Below are 9775 nucleotides of genomic sequence, written 5' to 3' on the forward strand. Positions count from 1 at the left end.
TCTTGGGGGTCAGATTTGGAAGTTAAGTTAGAGTATCCTTTAATTACGAACTCATTTAGGGAAATAGTCTGTCCAATTCCGGTTTTGTTTAAAAACAAAAGATCTGGTTTAGTGTCCTGTAATTGGGCTTCAACCTCTCGAAGGTTAGAACGTAGACCCCTGATGTTGGAGAAGAAGACATGGTAGTGGGGGTCTACGTTGGAAGTTTCAGATCCGGGTTTAATCATGTATTTTTTATTGAAACTTCTCATGATGGAATTTTGGAATTTGTGGACTAGGTCGTCAGACTTGCTTAGAGCAAGACAGAGAGGGGAAACTAAGAGAGAAAAGTAACAAAGAATTTTTTTTTTTGTAGCACATGATAAGGTAAAGCCATAACAATTACCCACTAATATGGCATCGAGAGGCCCCACCAGAAGCTACTGCATGGTGCAGAATCCATTCACCAAATGGCAATACAGTACTTTGCACCTGCTGATAGGACAGCCTCCTTAGTGGTTAATCCTTTCACGAATTAACAATGAATATAATTTCCTAATCTGTTCATGCAATCAACTTGGTAGATATAATAAACATTTATGACGAGAAAACGCTATCATTAAATAAAACAATCAGGACATAAAAAGATAAATTAAGTACTGAAATAGAATGAAGTTATTAATATTGGAAATTAAACATAAAATTAAAGTACACTTATCTCGAACACGCTTCGCCTCCAGGAACCCAATTTTCTCAGTTTCTGAGAGCAAGAGTGAAATTTAAAATAGGGAATAAGGAAACGGCATTCAATGTCCTAGTTAGAAAACAAGGCCAAGCACAAGTTGGCTCTGATGAGTCCCTGGTATTGTTCCTATGATCTGGCTAATAGGCATAGAAAAAGTGTGAAAGCTGGCGATAGGCAGAGCCTACCTACTCCTTAAGCAAGTTAGGTTTGCAAACCAGAAATTTGTTTGAGTCACTAGCTCCAGGAAGGTTGTCGACCATGACTGAGGAGGCCTCCCTCCACCAGTTTTATTATCAGTTTTCGTTCTCTTAGATGGATGATCTAACAAGATCTACAGGTTCATAACACCAAAGGGGGTAACCATGCACCTAGTTTTTACACCGTATTTTTGCGTCCCCACATGAATGAAGATATTGAGTATCTTACTTAAAAGTTTTGGTAAATTTTTAGTTTGGCATTCATCTTTAATTTGTCAACTTTTACTTGAAAGATACAATTTCTTGTAAAAGAGGGGAATCTATCTCTAATCCTACACTTATTTATGTAGAATAGAGAAAAACTTTGGTATTTTTTCACCTTTAATTTGTCGACTTTTCTAGGTTTTCGGGTATGCTGAGAACGAATATCGCATTTATTTTTTGCGCAAACAAGCAGTTATCCATATTTGAAGACATTCAGTATTCAACATAATCCTTATCATTGTTAATTGTGGCCATCTTGTTTTCCAATAACGCAAAAATACCAAAAAAGTTAAAATATGCCACATGTAACTGGAATCCCCCCACCCCACCACCAGCGTTAGTGCAAAAAAAGTAAGGTTTATTGGAGGGGGGAAGGAGTAAATTCCAAGAAATCTTGAGCAAAAGGAAAGAACGCAAAGAAAAGACCACAAATTAAAAACAATATTTAGAGTAATATTTATGAAAATAAATTAAAAGGTAAATATTACCTTTTTCTACAACAGAACACCAACCACTAATTTGTGTTTTTTTTTTTAGGGTATTTCGATGCTGCTGGCCACACATCTGATAATCAAATCCGTTGCAAATTTACGGTGTGCATGGTATTAATCCTTTTTAATTGATCTAAAAAAAGTTAAGTTTTCACGAGCAGTTTACAAAAGCATATTTGAGCCCCCCCCCCAAAAAAAGAACGAAAAACATAAAATATACTTTTGTAAACCGCTCGTGAAAACTTACTGACAATATTTTTACTATTAAATGAGGTGAAAACTTTATTTTATGAAAAATATTTCTTGTCATTTAAAATGTCCGCCATGTATTCATGCAGCTTGTGAAACGTCAAGTGACTACGCGCATGCTCGCATTTTAGTAAGAAAGTGAAAAAAATGAATATAATTAAGAAAGTGAAAAAATTAATGTAATTAAGAAAGTGAAAAAAAGATTGTCCGTTTCGATATCGGGAAGCGGAAAAATATCCGGAAGGGTGAGGTTGGCGTCATTTGGGCATTGAAGCCGAAAAATGTTTTGGGGGCCATGTTTTGGCTCTTTTGGCTCATTTTGGCGTTTTTTCCTAAATGAGAAACAAGATGGCCGCCAACATAAGCCATAGTGATTATGTTGCATACTGAATGTCTTTAAATATGGTTAACTGTGTATTTGCACAAAACATAAATGCGATATTCATTCTCAGCGTACCCGAAAACCTATACAAGTCGAAAAATTAAAGGTGAATGCCGAGGGGTAGGTAAACTAAAAAAACACCAAAGGTTTTCTCTATTCTACATAAATAAGCGTAGGATTAAAAATAGATTCCCCTGTTACATTTACAAGAAACTGTATCTTTCAAGTACTGTGAGAGAATCAATCTGCTCTAGCAACTTATATGTTTTACAATAAATGAATAGGATATTAATAATAATTGATTGAATATATAATGGAATATAAAGAAAAAACAACAAAAGAAATGGTGGAACTAGATCTACATAAAGAGGTTACACACCACACGGATAGACAGATGCACTTAACTTTGTGTTCTTCAAGAGACTCGTGTTAGTCTAGCTAAAAGACCAGTGTCTCCATGTGGAATGAATTGAGGTGCAAAGATTAGCGTTTATTTGAGAGCAGTAAGAGAGAGAGGGAGGGAGGGAGGATCTGCCTTAAGAGCCAAATGTATGCTTTGATTTTAATACTTCCTTCTTAAAAGTCAAATGTGGTAGCATGGATTATAGAAATGGAATAAAATAATAAAATAAAATAAATTTTTTTGTAATATCTATTTTAAAGGCAGATTTGGTTAAAATTTTAAATAGATTTAAAGCTTTTTTTTTTCTGCATGTCTCCCTTACAAAATTTGATTATCATATTTTATTGTATAACATGGGGACTAGACTCGCCAGTTAAAATCATTTCAGATAAGAACAGGAGTTTGTAAATGTGGTTAAAAATACACTATAAATACATTTAAAAATACGAACTAATCTTAGAGAATAAGTTAATAACGATAAAAAAATTACAATTAAATTTTATTATGCTATCAGTTCAAAAGGGACTACAATATTTCGGGATAGGGAAACCTCTTAAGGCCATGACATTTCGAAGTCAAACGCTGCTTATCAGAAGAGAGGAGTAAAGACGCATATTATACAGAGAAGAAATTTTTTTAAAAGATAGTATTGCCTTTATGGAAAGAGGATCAAAGAAAAACATGAAGCTGTACTGAGACTTACAAGGCTGTTTAAGCGTTGTCTTAAGGAGAATTGCTTCCCAACACCCCGGAAAACCTCATCAGTATTTAAGAATTCAGGTGATCAGACATTTTCCTCTCACTACAGATCAATAAGTCTCCTGTGTGTCATGAGTAAGTTGCTGGAATCCATGTTAAATGGAGAAGTAGTAAACCACCTCAGCAAAAATAACCTTCTTAGTGACATGCAATATGGTTTCCATTCTGCTAGCAGATGTGCTTACGGTTATATCTCAAAGGATTAGCGAATCTCTCCAGAGAGCTTTCTTTTCTAGGGCAATTGCTCTTGACATAACAAAGACCTTTTATAGGGTATGGCATAAAGGCCTACTTCACAAGATCTCCAACTACGGTATAGCTGGAAAGTTTTCTCAATTATTAAATCATTTCTCTCTGATAGGTTCATAAGAGTAGTGGTTGATGGACAGAAATCAAAAGCTAACAGTGTAATGCTGGAGTCCCTCAGGGGTCCATCCTGGGCCCAACTCTCTTCCTGATCTACATCAATAATCTTCCAAATCACATCCTAAGATCATTCGTAGACATTTATGATGATGACACTACCATCTATGGCAAACCATCAAAGGCTGTAAATGTCCAAGTTCTCTCTGATCTGAAGCACGTGGTGCAATGTGGAAAGAAGTGGCTGGTTAATTTTAATGCATCTAAAACCAAGCTTCTATCTTTACATCATCAGCGCTCTGATCCTCTATCTTGCATCAACTGATATGGATGGCTCCCATCTTGGGGAGGCTCCATGTTTTGACAAGCTTCTGAGCTTGACCATTACTCCATATCTGAGATGGAACACGTACATCAAATCCGTTGCCAAGGTCACTGGAAAAATGGTAGATATCTCACTGCTGATGCAATTCTCTACCTATATAAGAGCCAGGTACATCCAAAGATGGAGTACTTTTGCGACATCTGGGCAAGAGCTGCTAGAAAGACTTTATCCTGTCTTGACAGAATTCAAAATAGACTTCGTAACCTTGTGGGGGGATGCCCCTTTCTCTTCCCTGCCACCTCTTTCCCACCGAAGAGGCACTGCGAGCCTATCTCTGCTTTATCGCTATTTTCATGGTAGATGCTCGTCTGGGCTCTAATCTATGGTTCCCCCTCGCCAAACTTTCATGAAAAACACTCGGTTAGCTGAAAGCACTATCAATAATTTCCCCCACTCTTTATCTGTGCCTAAACCTAAACGTAGATTCCATAAACAAAACTTCTTTCTTAGAACTGCATGCCTGTTGCACTCTGTTCCATTGGCCTGCTTTCCAGCTTACTACAATTTGATCATATTCAAGTCCAATGCAAACAAATTCTTGATGAGCCGTCCCCCTTAAGTAATCCAATTTTACAAATTTCTTGTACTAACGATTACTACGATATTATCCCATCTGTACACTCATTAACCCTTATCCTCTAGTGGCCTCCAGGCCTTGATAAGTGATGACTCCGATGTAAAAAAAGGAAGGAAAAGCTATAAAGGACTATAGTTCCATGGGTTGCTTCTTATTGATTTATGCCCGTTTTTTGGGGGGAGGGTAAGATTGTAATTCCAGATCAATCCAGGACTAATCCAATTGCTAAATTTTAGTAGATTCAGGAACTGGATAACTATCAGATTACAATCCGATTGTTATCCAATGAAATCCACAGTGATCTTACTCAAAGACAGAATTTTTATTGATCCTGTGAGATGTCACACCAAATTGTCCAGACAGGATTTGCAGTATCCGATATACCAAAATATCTTGATGAAGTAGAAGCATTACAGTACGGTACAAAATATATCTCCAAAAATAAAAGCAAAACCATACAAAAACTGCTAAATTGTGCAAACCACTGCTTAGGAAGTAATTAAGTTATTGCTTATTCACCAAACCTGTTTTCCTGCTCTTATTTACTGATACTGCTTCCCTCTTTTTGGAAATCATAACTTATCATTCTATAACTAAGTGTAATATTTAAATATAAGGTCTATACTGATCACATGTATATTGTTACTGTTGTAATGTTACTGAAATAACTGGCATAAATGTTATTTCTAAATGTCTGCTTTAAAGGGATGATATTTTGCCTCCGAGATACCTGAAAACCATTAAAAATCCTTATACTCCTAAATCCTCCCCAAATTCCTGTATATCTGTATTGTCTATTAATGCTGTATTCTTGTAAGTATATCATCTCTCCTGTTCCAACTGGACAAAAAACCAATTTCTCTTCTCCCCAAGTTGATATGAAATAACATGCTTTGTACGCACCTTGGGAGGGTGGGGGGGTTAGCTTCCGGTAGGCTGACCCTTTAAAAATCGATAAATACTAAACATCTATTATTAAGGCATGCATTAGCTTAACCTATATTTATACTCCATAGAATATCGATAAAATAGATACCTATTAGCCACAGTTTGTGCCCAGATTAGAAGTGATCTATATTAACTAGCAACTATATCTTTCTTTCACTTAGATGGGATAAAGTACTGGTGATTATTTTTACATGAAAACTAACACTTAAAGCACATATCGAAACGCACCCTAACTCTTATATTATAATTTCCAATCAGTCACTAATCCACAAACCATATTTCATCTTTTTTAATTCTAGAAGATATTAACCTTAAATCTACACCCTATACTCATAGATACCTCCTTTCAAAACGTAACCACATCTTCCAATTTTAATCCTATTCTGAGGAGTGTAACTTAAAAGCAGATACTAATTCTTTGATACTAACTCTATTAATCCAAACTATCACTTCAGGGGCATAGAAATACCTGGCTTTGAAACCAAGCGTGGAGAAAACCCTCTCGGTGCTGGTGGACCCATAGATATGGTTAGGTCATCCATCTAGAAGGAAAACTCCAATTTGTAAATCTGTGCCACCGACCTCATACATCTTGGCACCAAACGGGGGAGGGAGGCCTCCTCAGTCCTTGACGACAATCTCCCTAGAGCTAGTGACTTGATCAAATCACTGGTCTGCAAACAAACGGTTTAAGGAATAGATAGGCTCCTTCTTTGCCTATTAGCCAGGAGCAGAGGTGCAGCCGCAGGGATTATTTAGAGACGTCCAGTACTTAACCTTGTTTCATAATTAGGGCAGTGAATGCCGTCCCCCACATTTGCCTCATTCCCTTCTCCTATAGCTGGGCATTTTGGGGGGCTTTATTTACCATATATGCTAAGATGATTGGACTACTGTCGAACAGGTCTGAGGGTACCGGTTTGACAGTTGCTGGTTGCTGACAGTACAGAAGCCCTAACTCTTCGGTAGTGCATAGAGCGGCTGCTCTACCATCAGTTGTATAATATCAGGATGTTTGTAGTGCAATGTTGCGGATGGAAAGGGGCCCTGCACTCATCTCTGGTGGGCATTCATGATGTCACATTCCTCTAGATGAGGAGCCAGCTGATGGTCTACTTGTGTTGCATGGTGGTGGCTATGCACATCTGTTTTGCCTAGCACCTCACCTTAGATCTGAAACTATGAAATAAAATAAAATAACACTTAAATCCAAAAGAACGTTCAAACCAGAGACACACTCAAATAGTTCGCCTCCTCCCTTGAGGCTTAAATTTACAAATATCCGTGGACTTAGAGCTAACTTAGATGATGTTGAATCATTTCTCCTAGCAAACTCCCCGGATATCTTAACACTAAACTAATTGCATCCCATCTAACCACTTTAACATGTTTGGTCATCTTCCACTTTGTCGTAAAAACTCTGACAGACACATGCACGAACTTGGAGTCTATATTCGTAACACCATGCCCATGTCTAGGGAATCTAAACTAGAATCAGGTGACCAAGCCTTCATATGCTTTAAACTAAATTTACAACATAGTGCTAGCTATCTGTATTTTCTTCATCGCTCTCCATTAACCTAAGACTGTACTATAATCAATCATATCTCTAACAGCATAGTTGTAGCACTCTCCCTTGACACTAGCGTCCAGATACATGTATTTAGTGACTGTAACGCCCACCACAAAAATTTGCTTGGCTTCTTTAACTACACTGACACAGCTGGTAGCGTCATAGATAACTTTGCTATATCCCATTCCTTGACACAGACAGTAACATTCCCGACCCGTCTCCCAGATCGTCAGGACCAGCAAGCCTCACTTCTGGATCTATTTCTGACAACAGTTCCTAAAGATTGTGTAACAAATACTCATTGCCCATTCGGGAATGCTGATCATGCAGTGATAATGATAGACATCACTCTAAACTCTCGACCCCAAGTTGAAGAGCCATTGCTCCAAACGACAAAGTACTACAATAAGGCTGAGATAGAGATCAGATCAGAGACGCCTGATGGGGAAATATCTTTTCTCTTTCTGCAGAACAGTGCGTAAATGAGACTACTGAATGGTTCAAAGCAGCAATTAAAGCACATGTTCCTACACGGAAGTTCTATAGCAAACCCCACCCTCCCCAATGGTTTACTTCTACTTGCGCAGAGGCAACATGCATACCATAGATTTATCTGGCATAAGTCCTGTGCAAACAGACAAATGTATATAGAAGCTAGAAGTAATTGTAAGAAGTAGCGACAGTTAAGAGTGAATATACTGAAACCACCAGGAAACGCATTGAAGTGCAGAAAGTAGGAACTCATGATTTCTGGGAAATCTATAATCGTGTAGTAAATAATCATGAGGTTGTTTGCACAGTAACTGAGAAAACTAACATGCTTGCCCATCAGTTTGCCTCAAACTCTACTTTGGACCCAGCAAACCATTCCCTTCCTGATTTTCCTTGGCAGACAGAAACCACATAAGATGATCTGAAGATCACTCCTTCTCAAGTACATGATATCATAAAAATCCTAGATACCTCAAAAGCATGTGGACCCGATCTCACCCCGGCTGTGCTATTAAAAAAATGCTCTGCTGAGGTTGCTCCAGTTCTCTCTAAACTCTTTAACAAATGCCTTAACGAATCTTGCTTTCCTGACTGCTGGAAAACTGTTTCTGTTGTGCCAATTTCCAAAAGCTATGGCAAAAGAACTGACACATTAAATTCTCACCCAATTAGCCTCTTCCCTTCTTTCGCCAAAATATTTGAGTCCATAATTAATCAAGCTCTAGTCCACCACCTTACAGCTGCTAAACTTCTGTCTGACACTCAATATAAATTTAGATAAGCCCATTCTACTTCAGATATTCTAACTGTAATCTCTGAACGTATATTCCAAGCACTGGATAAGGCAAAGGAAGCGAAGGCAGTGGCCCTAGATATATCTAAGGCTTTTAACAGGGCATGGCACGATAGTCTTCTCATGAAAATAAAATCCTATGGTATTACTAGACGAATACTTAACATATTAAATCCTTCTTAAATGAGAGTAGAATCCAGGTTGTCCTCGATGGTCGTACATCCAAACAATATAATATAATAGCAAGTGTACCTCAGGGATCAATCCTTGTTCCTTTATTATTTCTGATATTCATAAATGACATACCTGATAAAATTGTCACTGAGATGGGTATACCGACAACACCATGCTCTATAGCAAGCACGTGGGGAAAACTAATGAGTACATATCTAAGATAATGGCAGAAACCCTAGAACAAGATCTTCAGTCTGTAGTGGAATGGAGTCAAAAATGGATGGTAACGGTCAACGCTGCCAAGACAAAGCTCGTTTCTTTTAATAATTATATGAAACCTTACCAACCATTAATAACTATGGCAAAAGAAACATTACCTGAAAGTACTTCCTTCAAACTCCTCGGCTTAACGTTCACAGGGAACATGAGTTGGAATAGATACATCGAGATCATTGCCAAGGCTGCTGCAAAGAAGGTGGGCTCTCTCTACCGTGCTAGAAAGTTACTTGTTTGGGTAAAAATGTAATAAAACAAAAAGAAAAGACTAGTAAAACCAAACAAGAAAACATGTAAAAAAATAAACTGATTAGACTTAAGGAGTCGGAGTTGGATAAAAAATTCTGACTCCGACTCCTAGTACTTTTAGAAATCCGACAAATATATGTATGTGATGTTGCCAAGCTTATCAAAACTTCTAATAAAGCAACTGGCCTCGATGGCATTCTTGCTAAAAAAACTCCCATACTTACAAAACTGTTTAAATGTTTCCATAATGAGAAATATTTCCTAATACATTGGAAAACTTCATCAGTTTGTCCAGTATTTAAAAATTCCGGACATTGGTCATTTCGCTCTCAGTACAGACCAATCAATCTCCTGTGCATCATGAGTAAGTTGTTGGAATCTGTGAAAAACAGAAGTGGTCAACCACCTCAGCAAAAATCACCTGCTCAGTGACATGCAATATGGTTTCCGTTCTGCAAGATCTACAGCTAATGTGT

This window comes from Euprymna scolopes, chromosome 7 (genome assembly GCF_053919585.1).
Source record: "Euprymna scolopes isolate OS-2025 chromosome 7, ASM5391958v1, whole genome shotgun sequence".
In the NCBI taxonomy this organism is placed as follows: domain Eukaryota; kingdom Metazoa; phylum Mollusca; class Cephalopoda; order Sepiida; family Sepiolidae; genus Euprymna; species Euprymna scolopes.